General features: G+C 41.6%; 1 protein-coding gene and 2 long non-coding RNA genes across 14 annotated transcripts in view; 1 reads left to right on the forward strand and 2 right to left on the reverse strand.

Moving 5' to 3' along the window:
- The window catches only part of kiaa1217 (KIAA1217 ortholog), a 121,004-nt gene that overhangs the window by 60,224 nt on the left and 46,190 nt on the right, over positions 1-14,590 (reverse strand). The window lies entirely within an intron of this gene.
- On the reverse strand, positions 2,134-2,446 carry LOC146511483 (uncharacterized). The gene is made up of 2 exons (XR_014876210.1): positions 2,349-2,446; positions 2,134-2,311 (listed from the first exon to the last, which is right to left on the reverse strand). It is a non-coding gene; the product is annotated as an uncharacterized LOC146511483 (long non-coding RNA).
- Positions 2,191-8,880, forward strand: LOC146511484 (uncharacterized). The gene is made up of 2 exons (XR_014876212.1): positions 2,191-2,300; positions 2,338-8,880. It is a non-coding gene; the product is annotated as an uncharacterized LOC146511484 (long non-coding RNA).

Raw genomic sequence — 14,590 nt, forward strand, 5'->3', positions numbered from 1 at the left:
AAATAGATCCTGAATACAAGCATGCCCAGTTGCATTTTGAGGGGCATTTCTCATAATATTTGTCATTAAAATCTCCTACACTGCAGTTATTAAAGCAAAAAATCTACTGATTATTTTGTTATGAACATCAACCTCCCTTACAACCCTGATGTTCAGTTGTTGACATAAGGTTGTACATCTGCATGATGACATGATCATTGGTTTGCTCTAACTGGGGCCACTGATACTAAGTAAGACATGCATTATGAATGCACTCCCAGTAAATTCAGATTGAGATCGTGACTGTAATTAAGTCGTTCTGCAGCTCCAGAGAGAGTCCTCAATCAAACTGCCTGAGCTGAGCATTGAGAGGCCAAATGGGATGCGTCTAATAATAAAAGTGTTCCACAACCATGGCAGGCATCTGTCAGACTGAGCAGACACTTAGGAACTTTTGCTTTAATTCACACAAAGCCAAATATGAATTGATCGCTCAGCATGTGAACGAGGGATGTAAGGCACAACCCTCCTTTTCGAGGGCTTGTTTCATTATTGGTGGTCCGCTGGCTGAACAGGCAGCGTGCCGGGTTTCAACACAAAATGTACATTCTGGGACGGTTGTTTTTGTGATGCCTCTGCGGCTTACCACCATCATCGACTAGCTAATGGCTTTTGCATGTGCCTTGCCGCTCATTGGCTCCAGTCGTCTCAGATCTTGGAGAGCTGAAATGAAGCAGGGCATTGTTGTGCTGCTGCCGGGGAAGGATGCACATGCTTGTGAAAGGAAACCCGGACGGGAAGGAAACTTCGAAACAAAGTGCTAAGAAAATGGTGCTAAAAGGCGCAAGGAGAGGGTTGCTGTGTGGGTGAACGTGTGTGTGTAAAGACGCAGTTTTTAGCTCTTCCGGCCTTTTATATAAACTAATGGAAATGCTCTGAGGAATGTTCTTGGCCTTGGATTTTAGGTAAAAGCAGATTGGGATCTTGAGTGAATGGAAAATCCAAGAAAACCAACAGCTAGCCATATTTTCCACCATAGCTTTTAAGGAGAATGTAATGATAGGCTGGTAGACCCTGTGACTGCTCTATATTGCGGAGATGGTGAGTAAAGATGAGCTTCAGAATACACAGGCACTCATCTTGAGCTTTTGAACTTAAAAAGTCCTTCCCACTACTTGGCAAGCTAAAATTGAAGCATACCTAAAGGCTATTGTGATTTTCAGCAATAAAGATGGCAAAATATTACTAAAATATTCTCACCCTAGGGAAAGCAGCTGCTTTTATTAAAAGTAATAATATTATAGAGCTCATTCAGGGCACTGAGGTGGAGTAGAAAGGTATAATACTTACTCATACATTGAAAATGTCAAGTTTTACAAGATGGCTTTTATTACTCTGAGGGGAGCCTGGGGTGGAATAGCTCACTGGCAGAGCTTGGTCCAGGAAATATGGAGGGAACTGAAAATGTTCTTATACAAAGAGCCTTTGGAAATATTGTATGTATCTGTATTGTCAACAGATCCAAGACCAAACGCAACAACAAATAGATTTCACTAATGCTCATTTAGCCTATATGACCAAAGTCTTACTTATTAATCCCTATCTTGCACTTCTTGTTTTGTCTATAAAATCTCCACTAATAGAAACAAACTGTACAAGCTGCAGTGGCTGACATGCTCTCTGTTAGGGCGAATGTGGGCTCTTATTGCTATTGATACAAGCAAGCTCACTAAAGCGTTAGCTGAAACCTATCCCCGACAAATGCACCATTTACTCCTGTTTGTTAACAGGTGACATTTATAAAAAGCTAAAATAAGAATGAAAAGGCTTTGAGGATGAACGCCGCGGAGATGCTAAGCAAGTTTAGAGGACTGACTGCTGCAACTACAAACTGATTGTTGCTGGTTTTGGTGTTTTCATGGGATTTGTTTAGAAAGAACAACAACTCACAAAGCAGCAGCTCGGGGATGACGTCACACATTTGGGCCCTCTATACGGAAATCCGGACATTTTCATCAATCTTGAAAATCCCCCCGGACACCCCGGACAGAACGTGAAAAGTGGACATGTCCGGGGAAAAGAGGACAGTTGGTCACCCTATTTTACGTGCACACGAACCACACAGGTCTCTGCACCAAACTCATTATTAATGAGTTTTTTTTCTTTCTTTTTTCTTTTTTTAATTTACATTTCAATACAAAACACTGTGAAGTTGCTGGTATGATTGGACAAAAAGACATAGGATTTACAACAGTAACTGCTGCCACATTGTTTGCCATCCATTAGTCAAAATTTCCAAACTTTGACTTAGTAAATCAAACGTTTGCAACACCTAACTCAATTGAAATTGAAATTTAGCTCTGCTAAACAGGAAACAAGCATCAATCAGGAAACAGGCTCATTCTATTGGCCAGCATTAGCTATTTACAAATCTTTCAGTGATCACATTGACAATGGCTGACAAGTGAACATTTAAAAGAGTAAAGAAGAGAAAGAAGAAAGTGAGTATTGATGTTGCATACATACAAATATGTATCACAGTATTGGATATGATGACAAGACAACTGGAGAAAAACAAAGGTGTCCACTATACCACATCACAAGGAAAGGATGTTAAAGAAAGAGCATCTCCACAATCAACATTCCTGCTCTACGGAAGAAGATTGGTTTAAGCTTAATGGCAGTGACATATACATCAAAAACGAGTGTCACCTAAATTGGTCGACCCAACCAATCAACAGACAAATGTTGCCATGCTAGCGTGGAAAACAGTTGGTTTTATACAAACAGAAAACAGCCACAAAACTGCCACCAAAGGCTATGCTTGGTACGTGTGACAAAATCTGTCCTGAAATGCAATGTGGATTTAAAGTTAAGCAGTGTCACGCTTGTATAATCCTTCTACTACTTAAATGAAGTCCTCAGAGTATACGGACTTGATTCTGTGCCTTCATGTAGCCAGACACAGTAAAAAATAGAAACTCGCTCAACTCTCTCTGCACAACTGTCCTTACTTTTTGACTGGAATGCTTTTATTTGATACTGCCGGGCCTCTTTCCAGTATTTACATGGTGCCGCCTATTTATCAGTCAGAGCAGGATGGAGTTCTTCAAACAAACCATGTCCAGATAGAGGACAGGTTTCCTCAAAACTTCCAGCTCCAGAGCTCACTTAGCCACTGTTCCTAGAATATCCCAGCTTAACAAAAACATCCTGTGTGTCACAGGCTTTACAGAATATATTTACAGAGATTGAAGTTTCGTAATGTGGACCATAGCTAAACGAAAGTGCACCGAGTTTGTCAGGCAGAGGGGTAATTATAAAATCGTGCCACCATAATGGCGTCATTAGCGAGCAGTCAATTGGGTCAATGGAAAACAATAGAAAGCCAACATCTGAGGGACAAGGGCAAGACACTGCAGGTTGTTAAACAGGGTGGTGGACAGAAGTCTCATCCATATTTATTAGGATTAGGCAGCTTTAAAACTCAAATTCATACTTTCCTTAAAAAAACGCTTTATGAGGACAGAAAACCTTGAATGCTTTATATGCTTTTAAAGAGTGAGAATGATGTTAGCGAATAAAGTCTGACAGACCTTACACTCTAGGGCATTTGTAGGTTGCCAATTAGAGACAAAATTCTAATTATCAGTGCACTTTTTGCATTTCATCTATTTCTGACATAAGTTTGGTCCCAAGGTTAATTCGCTCGAGACCAGACCCTGTAGATAAAAACATACAACTCCTTTTCATGTGTACACAAAGCATGCTTGGTACTGAACAGAAGGAGAAAAAAAAAACCCGGGGATGTTCTTGTGTGTTGTGGGAGGCACTATGTCAAACCAAGTAACTAACAGAGGAGATGGATGGGACAGGCGTAGGTGTTTACATTGGGAGAAAAGGGCATTTAACAGCAACTGTCAGCGGCAGTGTGTCCCACCTCTATCTACCCCCTTCTCGTTGTTGCCAAAGGAAGAGGATGTTCAACAAAATGGCTTCACTGAGTGAATGGTAAGCCCTGCGTCTCTTCAGCTGTCCCCATCGAGTTAAGGCAAATAAGCCAGCCTTAAAAAAAAAGAAGCAAAACCTGTATTTACCAGTTGCCAGGTGTTTTATAGCTGCTCTCTTACTCTAAGCCCAATTTGATCTAAGATCCTCCCTGCATGTAGACTCACGGTACATACGAACTTAGTTTTCTATCTTGGCAAAGTCTCCGTTAGCTCCACAAGCATCTGACGTCACTACAAGTCTATTATTTCCCTCTGTGGATAATCCCTGGCATAGAAGCCGCCCACATAAGTGACCTCTACCATTGCCCATAGCGCCGCAATAACAGACTGGGAAGATATTTGCCATACCACTCCTGTTTTCTCTGTGTGGTCACATCTCAAGATTTTTATTTGTGGCTTAACTATGCATCTCCCTAAAGCTTTAGAAATGTTATAAGGCTAAAAACCATCAAGCCAGACCTATTATAATATCAAAGAGTGTAAAGAAATGAGGAAAAAAAACTTAAAAGGCTGGTGTTAATGAATCATTGTTAGGCTAACTACACATTGCTGCCTTATTAAATCATTTTCTGCTGGTTTGTCACATTTCTCTATTAAAATGTTGCCATTACCAGCCGCCTTTTACTTGTGACTAAGAGGAATGCATAAAAAATGACATATCTTCTGGCGCTTTAAAGAACAGCAAGATAAGGTGTTTTTATACTATCTTACAGCTACTGCAGGAATTTAAAAAAAAAGAAGAAGAAAGATTTTCAAAGAGCACCTTTAACTATTCTACAGAAAATTATTTGGCTTACAATGAGGTTAATTTACAACAAGTAGAAGTCAATTAACATGACAGAGATTCTGTGTGATAACACCTTCTTATAATCCCCACCTCTATTAGACTCAAGATGTTTTGGCCATAAAGACAGCTTCTGGTCTAAGCTGCTGAACTGATAGAAAATCTTCCTGCAAGATGAGATATGTTACTCGCAGCTAATTGAGAATGTAATCTGCCTCAGTCAGAGTCTTAAAGCATAATGACTAAAATAAAACAAAGTTTTATACTGTGGATGTTACACGAGCAGTGGACACAGTCCCAGAGAAATGAAGCTTTCTATCAACTTTAATACCAAGAATTAGATTGAGATTAGCTTGGTTTGAATAACAAAAACTAGAATATTTAGCTCTAAAGGGTCAATCCAAATTATATACACGTACATTGTATCATCAGGATGGCTTGGTGTAACATCTGTCAATATATTGGTCCAAGTTAACAACAACCACCTCCGGTGCTGTTGGCCAGCCGTGTGCTGGAGGAAAGTGCGCTACTGTTGGTCAAAGACAAAAGAACAGGAGATGGGGAAGGTGTGTTCTTAGGCAGCGAAAGAGAAGGAAAGGAAGGAATGTGGAAGTGAGAGCAGGGCCTTTAAATTTAGAGACCATGACTGGTAAAGAGAGAGGGCTGGCTGATAACAAAGAGACACGCTGAAGTGCAGGATGCTGGGATTGAAAACGCTATAATTTTCACTGGGAGTGACCAGGATGGACAAAATAAGAAACAAGGTTAGAAAAGCAAGGCTGAGATGGCTTGGACATGTGCAGAGAAGAGACAGTGGATATATTAGATAAGAGATGTCAAAGATGGTGTTGTCAGGGAGGAGAAAAAGAGGAAGACCATGCAGAGGGTTGGTTGAGACAGAAGAAGATGCTAGTGATGGGGGGAGATGGAGGCAGATGATCCGCTGTGATGAGCTCTAACAGTAGCAAGTCGAAAGATGAACAAGAACAAAATATATCAATTTAAAATTTGAGGTTTGAGCATAGACTACTTTTCTAATGGCCAGCATGGGGCAACTCCAAGTTATACAAAGAAGTCTGTAAATAAGTCTACAAGAAAGCGCCTCTAACGATCACTTGCTTTGTGATCTTATTAACAATTTATTGAGTTAATGGTCTCAACCCTAGTTTACTGACTCTTTTACTTCTTGTTGTAATTATGATGTAAATTATAGTCAAATTATAGTCAAATTCATAGTCAAAGATAAAGGAAAGTCTGGGGTTTCTCTGTGATTGACTTAAGTGTAAGGATGTCGTGTTCTTGACCTCTGAGTTATAATGTCATAATAACATGTGGTTTCAAAAACCCAAGATGGCTACAAGGTTTCACTTTCACCTGGGAATTTTTAATCTGACAACAAAAAAGTCAGCAAGTCACAAGTTTGACTTGGGCTTACTAAATAAAACTCTCCATTTCTCTATTTCTTAGAGTGAACAACTGCAGCTCCCTGTCCATAAAAATATCCCCCATGTGACCAGATCACAATGACGTCTAAAGTTTAGAAAAATATGCATTAGCACCATTTCTACTCTCTTTCACGATCATTCTTTCTTTTTCACCAACACTTTGGTGATCTCCACTACGTGGGTGTGTTTTTATTGCATCCATAACTCACCCACCAATGGGAGCTAGAATGAAAGCTCTCTAATGAGTTTTGATCAATCCTTGAAGCTCAATGAGACGTGGCGTGAGCTGGCTTGAGGCCCAGCGAAGGATGACAGTGCAGAGAAACACCTGGTTAGGCCCCTCACCCCATCCACCCCCACTGGCCTCACTGCTGCTTGGCCGCATGCCGCTGGCCCAGGTGTGTTTCCCCCTAGCTCATGGAAGCCGTCAAACTCTGGTCAGGTTCATGCCTGATCTCCTGTAGAGATTCTGATCTGCAGTGTTATGTCTGGATACTGATGTAACAGACTAGTCCAGCCAAGTAATCAAGTGCTCGTGTCCTAACCTTAGTCTCTCTTAATGATATTTGACAAATGGAGGCATATGGTCAGGAGCTACTGTGTGCCTTTGCTTGTAAAAACACTGCCAAAATCACTGCACCTCATATGCTATCACTTAGACAAATAGCTTGGTAGAATTATACTGGCATCCAAACCCCTGCCTTCCCGTTAATAACAGTTTCCTCTGGTCTTGTGAGAAACTGACAACTTGCTACATCAGCAAAGCGGTGATAAAAACTTGTGAGAGACAGTCTAACGTTGTGAAAGTGCCAAAACGAGCGATGAAAGATGAGGTTTAGGGGCACTGTAAAGGGGTGCGAGTGTGCGAGCTCATTTGTCTCTCTGACCCGTTTACCTTCCCCGCCTGCGGACGGAGGGAAGCTGATGTGTTTATTGGTGAGAGACAAAACAAATCACACCCATCACTAAACATCTGAGTGGTAAAAAGTGGATGATGGAACTTAAAGGACCAATATGGCTTAGGGATTAAATACAAAGCACAACTGAGGGTTTCTTTATTTGTCAAAACCAACAACAAAAGAAGAAGAACCTCTGATTAGTTATTGTGTGACTTTATGGTAATAAAAATAGAGATTACACAGTTGCATGTGAAAATCTGTGAAATTAACTCTCACTTTTTTCCCATTTGCCTAGGATTGGGCAGACCAGTCTTTTCCAGATGTAAATCTACTCAGCAGTGGAAAAAAGTTAATGCAATTCCCACAGTGCTGAAGAGATCCAGACAGGAAAATATAGGCCTGTTAAGACAGTAAAATGCTTCAAATTCGACTCAGCTTTAAGATTAGTGACAAACTGTAAAAAGGAGTAGTTCACCGTTTTCCCTAGTTAATACATCTACTGTATGTAGTGTGAAGAACACAGTAACTTAAAGGTCGCAAGACATATACTGATGTTCCCTTTGAGAGGAGAGAAGCAGCAGCATGGGAAATGTTGCGATCTGCTTGACGTGACCAAACAGCATCACAAAATCTGCACTAAAGCTGATACCCAAACAGCCACTTTGATGATACAGATTACATTTCTGTGTGATCTCAAAAGGCAGATGAATTTTAGAAGATTAAGAAAACTTGTTAGTTTATTCAAAGTTCTGATCCCAGACAATTAATGTAACTGATAGTTTGTGCAAGGGATGCGTTTTATAAGAGGGACAGCGCTGTTTTTCCAAGTTCACCCTCTCATGGTTTGACCCTCACCACTCTTCTCCCTCCAACAGCTTAATTAGACACAGCCACACACACATTAGATGGTCTCCCCCTTTTTTCTCTCTTTTTTTTGCTTCACACACTGAATGGTTGGCTGCGGTTCAAGGCACAGCAAAAAAAAAGGAAAACAGCTATGGAAAACAAGCAGCTTTCGGAGCCAGGGGAAACCATCAGCAAGCAGCACATACACACACACATATCAAGAACACCATAGTGAATGCAACTCCAAAAAACTGTCTGGAAATTTAAATGACACTGCATGCAACAGTAACAGCGTGCTACTTCTCTCACAGTGCAGGGATGTCTGCCTTACAGTGCATCAATCTGAATCTATGGATGGAAAAACTGATGAAGATGGGAGTTTATAGTCCTGTGAGCATTTATGTATCGGTTAAGAGAGGTGTGTGCTCTTGTGCAAGATGTAGCTACTCACCTTTTCTTTCTGGTAGGCTGTGGTAAAGTATGTCCTGATAACCAAGTCTTTTTTTCTTCACACTCACCGAGAGTGACACAAACTAATACACTGCCTCAGTCCCAAAACTTTTTGCTCTCTCCCGGTAGATCTACACTTCCACTGATCCCTCCCTCCGTCTCTTGCTCTCTCCCTCTCTCTCTTTCTGTTAGACTTCCTGGGCTGCTGTTTATGCTCCAATCAGGCCATCCAAGAAACTACCGCTGCCCCTCCGCCCACCTACTCTCTCTGAGCCAGCAGCGATTGTTTGGCAGGGGCTTGTCACATGTAGACGTCTGTCTATGTATGTGTGTGTTCCCTCATGACTAAGGTTTTTTAACCTCTTGCCACTATCTGGAGCTGGGCTCTCCTCAGTCACGAGAAGAAGAGTTTGGGAGACGCAAACTATGAGCTAAAAGAGAGAAGGTGGAGGGAGGATAGGATAGGATAGGAAATAAAATGCACAGTGGGGGCTGCCAGCTTCAGTCTTACTGAGACAAATACACTTTTTCAGGCATGGGTAAAAAGGGGGTTGGCTGTGTTGACTGAGAGCTGGGGGGCGTGACTGGAACTTTCTCTCCAAATCCAACAGCTTGTTGTTATAAACCGCAATGAGGCTCAGCCCGTCACAGACCTCAAAGCTTGGTCTCCACAGCAAGTTCCCTTTACCATAGCCTGCCAAAGGTTTTCACTGTACTGTATGCGCTCTCACAGTGCCAACCTCCAATTCACAGTTTCACTATAGCTGCCCAGCCCCATGCATCCCCAGCTCTTTCCAGCCTCTGAGTGAAATAAGAAAGAGTAGAGGTGTGATGTGTGTGTGTGTGTGTGTGTGGAGGGGGGGGGGGAGTGGGGTGGGGGGGTGCAGGGCAGTGAGGTGAAAGGTGATGTGTGGGAGGGGACAGGTTGACAGCGGCACACTGAGCTTTTGTTGGCGCTGTTAACAGTTCTATCATCACAAGATGGTAACACTATGCGGGCTGTGGAAGTCCTTAGACAACTCAGGCACCGCGCAAGCACTTCGACTTTGTACCGCTTATAATCTGCTATTAAGGTAAAACTTTGCACTGGAATAAAAAGAAAGCATTTCATTCAGAGGATAAACTTTACGATTTCTGGATTATGAGACAAACATAGATGATCTAAACCACTTTGTATGATGGTAAAGTGAAAAATCACGGCACTCCAATGGGGAAAATAATAAACCAAACTACCGTAAGTTTGGCAGATTAAAGCGGATTCTGCTCAGAGGTGTTTACATAGATCGTTTCAACAATAAGGCTACTGTAACTCCGCAATTTTCTTTCAAATACATTTGTTCCAGCTAGGCTTGCGAGTCTTTTTAGAGTTCAGCCGCATGGGTAGATTGGGGGATGCCTCTGTGCCAAGTCGAATTCAGGAAACATTCATCTTGTTGTTTAGTCTGGGCACCATGTGCTGGAGCAGGGAGCCTGCTCTCCTTCACGGACCCCTCCTCTTGTGAACACAAGCACAAAAACCCCCACGCTGACAGACATGATCCGGACAATCACAACTGCGGTTCATTGTTTAGGGGCTCAGATGCACAAAACGGCAAAACTTCAAAGCAGCAGTTATTACAAAAACAGCATGAAAAGATCAAAAGTGCTCAGTCACTCCCTCAGCAGCTCAGGTGTGCCGGCATGTAGGCTTTGTACGTCAGCATTTATTTCTCCTGCTTTTATCACATAATAAAGACAGAGAAAGAGCTTTTGACTCTGTGCACGATAACAGAAAGCAGGTGCAGTGATGTCTATAGAGTGCCGTACTTGGATGGGTGTGTACACATATGTAACTGTATGCCCATGTACTCGTGAACATGTTTCTGGACTTGTGTTGCCATAAGAAAATGGAAATACTTCTTCCTTACTCTCTCTTACTGCATGCACATTATAAACAGGGCCCACTCTGACTAATCCTCTAGCGCTAAATCCTTCCAGTGCTGAAAAGACATTCAGAAAAATAGAAGTGGAAGCAAAATAAATCAAAATATTCGGGATTTAATGGCAAAGAAGCAGGTGAGGATTACACCTGAGGCTATTCAGCCTGGCGGCTCAGCCTGTGCCAGTTTGCCACCAAGGAGCCGAACCTGCAGTCACCCAGTGAATGAGCCACCTGTGTGCCTTGGAAGAGGCTGATCTCAGCCGTGCTCGTGTAAAGCAAAGAGAGTGAAATGACAAGCCGTTCGCTTTCAATAGCACAAATGAAGATTCGGGAAAGGAGGCTTGCAAGCTAACTTTTTTTTCCTCTTTAGGCCAACGTGCTTAACAATATAAAGATGAGTCACACGAAGAAAAAGAACTGGATACACTGTGTCACCTCCTTTTATCTGAAAAGGACAGCTTGTCATGTGACCTTTGCTTTAAGCCAGCTGATGCATTGCTGCTGGATGTGTTAAACAAGGCTGATACAAGGACTGCAATGTAATGCAAAAAACCAAAAAACATTTGAAACCTACTGGTGACACTGACATCTATGATTTTAATGTACTTTTTTTTTGTTTTTTCTCTTCTAACATTTAAGCAGCGTTAACAATGAATAAACTCTAAGCCTTTTTAATTGTTATTGATGTATTTAGCAACTGTTTTTCCATGAAGTTGAGTCTATAAGTGGCACAGATGGAACAGTCAGTATATAAACTAAAATAATACACCTGTTTATATCTGTTTTTACAGTCAGGGGTATTGTTGCTGAGTTCTTTTAACTTAAAAACTCTGAACTCAAAGTGACAGTTTTTGTTGGCTCTTATTTTTGGTTTTAGTTTGCAGGGCATCTTTCAAACTGATACAGAGCACATAACAAAAACAGCAAAAAAAGGAGGCACCAAAGGCCTTGGCTGCCTTCCACCCAGATCCCACTCTACCCTGTGGACCGAGCTGCCTTTTACATATATTTAGCCTGAAATCATCTAAAGCCCTGTTGAGCTGCTGCTCTGTATTTTAAAGCCACTTTCATAATCTTCCACAGGGAGGCTTCAGAGCTGAGCTTATGGCAACAATGGAGTCACTGGACGAGTGTGATCTCTGAGTCAGCATCGGATACTCTGAGAGTACAGGAGGAGAAGTCTTATTGAAGTTTAGGCTCACTGCCCTTCAGGTTTGAGGGACTGTCTGAAGATGATGAGCTATCATTATGTAAACAATGCACAGTACCGGGCATCACAACCTGTGTTTAACCCATCACAAACACACATCTGAGCCTCCAGAGACCCTACCAGTCAAGCCCATAATTTGATGTAGCAGCCCAATGAATCTGCTGCCATTATGCATTTCCGGGGAGGAGATCTTAAACGGCCATTGATTAAATAAATTAATAAGAGGCTGAAATAATGAGAATGCGAAGTGAGAGGTGTGAGATCACAGCTTGGCCGGAGAAGTGAATGTGGCACTATGAGGCCAGTCTGATTGTCCTGTGGCCCACTGCAACAGTGACAGAAAGGAACAATGAGACATAACTCACCCAGGAAACATAGCACAAAGAGTCAGAGGGGTCACATGACTCTGTTTCTGTTTGTCTGTCCTTGAGTCACACGTGCATAAATGAATTAAAGTGGCAGCACCGGAAATTATATTCTACAGAGAGCATTATGTGCATCATTCTGTGGTGAAGACTGGCCAGCACTGATCTGTCAGAGTCAAAACTCAGAAGCAAAGAACAAGACAACCAGAGCGAGGCACTGAAGTCATCACAGATTAAGACAGGAAGCTACTTCAAAGTCAGCTAGCCTGCTAATGGTTTGAAAAAGTGGCCTGTGACTTTAACATCACAGCCCTGAATGTAAAACTGCACAGACATTTCAGTAAAGAAACTGGTTAATACAAAGTAAATTACATAAGTGGTTAATCAGGAAGTTTACAATTTTAGATTATTGAGAAGGAAGTGAAGGCAGCTATAATATATCTGTGGAGGTATGGAGATGTTCACAAGACAGAGTAGCGAAAATCTTAACCTAAAGGTCGGAAGGAGCTTCACTGTGTGTTTGTGAATCTAGAGAAAACATATGATAAGGTGCCAAAAGAGAATCTGTGGTACTGTACGTGGACATGTATGAGGACAGTGAGCCAGTGGTGAGGTGTACAGTAGGAGTGACAGAGAGGATCACGGTATAGGTGGGACTATGCCAGGGATCAGCTCTGAACACCCTTCTTGTTTGCACTGGAGATGGACAGGTAGACAGATGAGATCAGGCAAGAGACTCTGTGGACTGTGATGTTCACAGATGACGTGGTGCGCTGTGAGAGCAGGGAGCAAGTGGAAAAGAGATGGAAGTATGCTCTGAAGAGAAGAGGAGTGAAAGTCAGGAGAAGAAGGTTGAGTAGTTTGGACACAAAGTTAGAGAGGCGAGGCTAGGATGGTTTGGACGTGCAGAGGAAGAAGAGTGAATATATTGGACAAAGTATGTTGAACTGGGGCAGGAGGAAAAGATGGAGACCACAGAGAAGGTTCATGGATGTGAAGGAGGAAATGCAGAGGGTTGGTGTGGCAGAAGAGGATGCTAGGGATAGGATGAGACAGACGAAGTGTCATGGCACCTGGGACTTTTTGTCATTGTTTAGTTTCTCGAGTCGGTTTCCATCTTTATTGTGAAAGTCTCTTGTCCTATGTGCGGTTTACTTTTGGTTACTCTGTTTCATTAGTTAGCCGTGTTCCCACCTGTTACCTATCCTGTTATTATCCTGTCTCTTTAAGAACTCAGTTGGTCTCTGTTTCCGGTCATGCTGTCGTAATTTCCTCGTGTGCATGCACTCTGTTTATTTCAATCGTTTATTAAGCTAGCTCCAGTTAATAAAGACTGTGTCTATTCCGAGCTGGCCTGCCGAGTCTTTCATTTGGGTCCGCTCTCTCCATTCCCAGATACCTGATCGTGACAGGAAGATCCTCTAAAGGGAGTAGCAGAAAGTAGGAGAAGACACAAGCAGTTCTCTCCTTCAGGAGCAAGCGTCAGAATGGCTTAAAAACTGCTTTACATGAGGAAAAAAGAATCCAGAATAGAAAGAAAATCCATTTACAACCATGTGCAGTTGTAAAGAATTATGTTAATTTTTCACACCCTTTAAATCTTTACTGGTTGATACTCATAATGACAATGTCTTAGGTCTCAGCTTCTATCAGCATTAATATTGTAATTGTTAATATATCTTAAATCTTCTGTATATTACAAAAACAGCTCTTTCATCCCAACTTGGGCAAAAGATTAAATGCATGTTTTGGAAGTGGTTTCAATGTAACAGCTTGTAATGCCATAAAATACAGAAAAAAGGTCCAATAAGAGCCGTCGGGCAAAGAATATGACTAAAAACCACAATTTTTTTTCAATTTAACAATTCACCCCCTTTTCACTTGAGTCAAAGACTCCAGTGCTGTAGGGTGTAATTATGTGAGCAAAGTATTACAAATACAACACAAAGAGACATTCATGCATTAAAGTGATTAACCAAACTCTGATTCAACACACCCCTGCCAAGTTTCAGCTTCTTTTTTTTTTGCTGATTCTCGGCTTGTGAGCAAGTATGATGGAGTCTTTATGGCTCGGTTCAAGACAGATTTGAAAAACTGTGAACCCGCTGTTTAAATCTACAATAACTCACGGCAAACAGCTGGATCCTCACTTTGATATACAAACACGTGTTCTTTATCAACCAAGCTTTTCATGCTTTAATAAAAAACTGTGAATAATCGTCTTGGCCTGACAAAACATTGGTATTTTGAAAGTGGACTTAGGGATGCTTTTAAAGTCCATGTTATGTTCAAATGTTAGGCAGTGTTTGACCTTGCATACAACTCTGACTTTCACACAGTGCAGCCTGTTGTTTTGGCTACTGCAGCAACATTTTGACAACTAAAGCGCAACGTAAGTGAAGCATGAAGCAACTGTCAGAATGACACAAGGGACGCTGAAAGATAAGGTAATGCCATTACCCTCTTGTCCTCCACAGACATCCGCTTTGTATCAAATTGCTATACCCATGAACCAACAGGTCTTAGTGAAAGTCTGCAGATCTGTTGGCCAATATTGAACTATATATCTCCATGTGTGTTGTTCAATTTCCACTGATATTAATAATAATAATAATAATAATATTATATATATATATACAATGTATGTATTCAACAGAACCTAATGCAGAAACTGTTTCTGT

This window comes from Neolamprologus multifasciatus, chromosome 9 (assembly GCF_963576455.1).
Source record: "Neolamprologus multifasciatus chromosome 9, fNeoMul1.2, whole genome shotgun sequence".
Taxonomy (NCBI): domain Eukaryota; kingdom Metazoa; phylum Chordata; class Actinopteri; order Cichliformes; family Cichlidae; genus Neolamprologus; species Neolamprologus multifasciatus.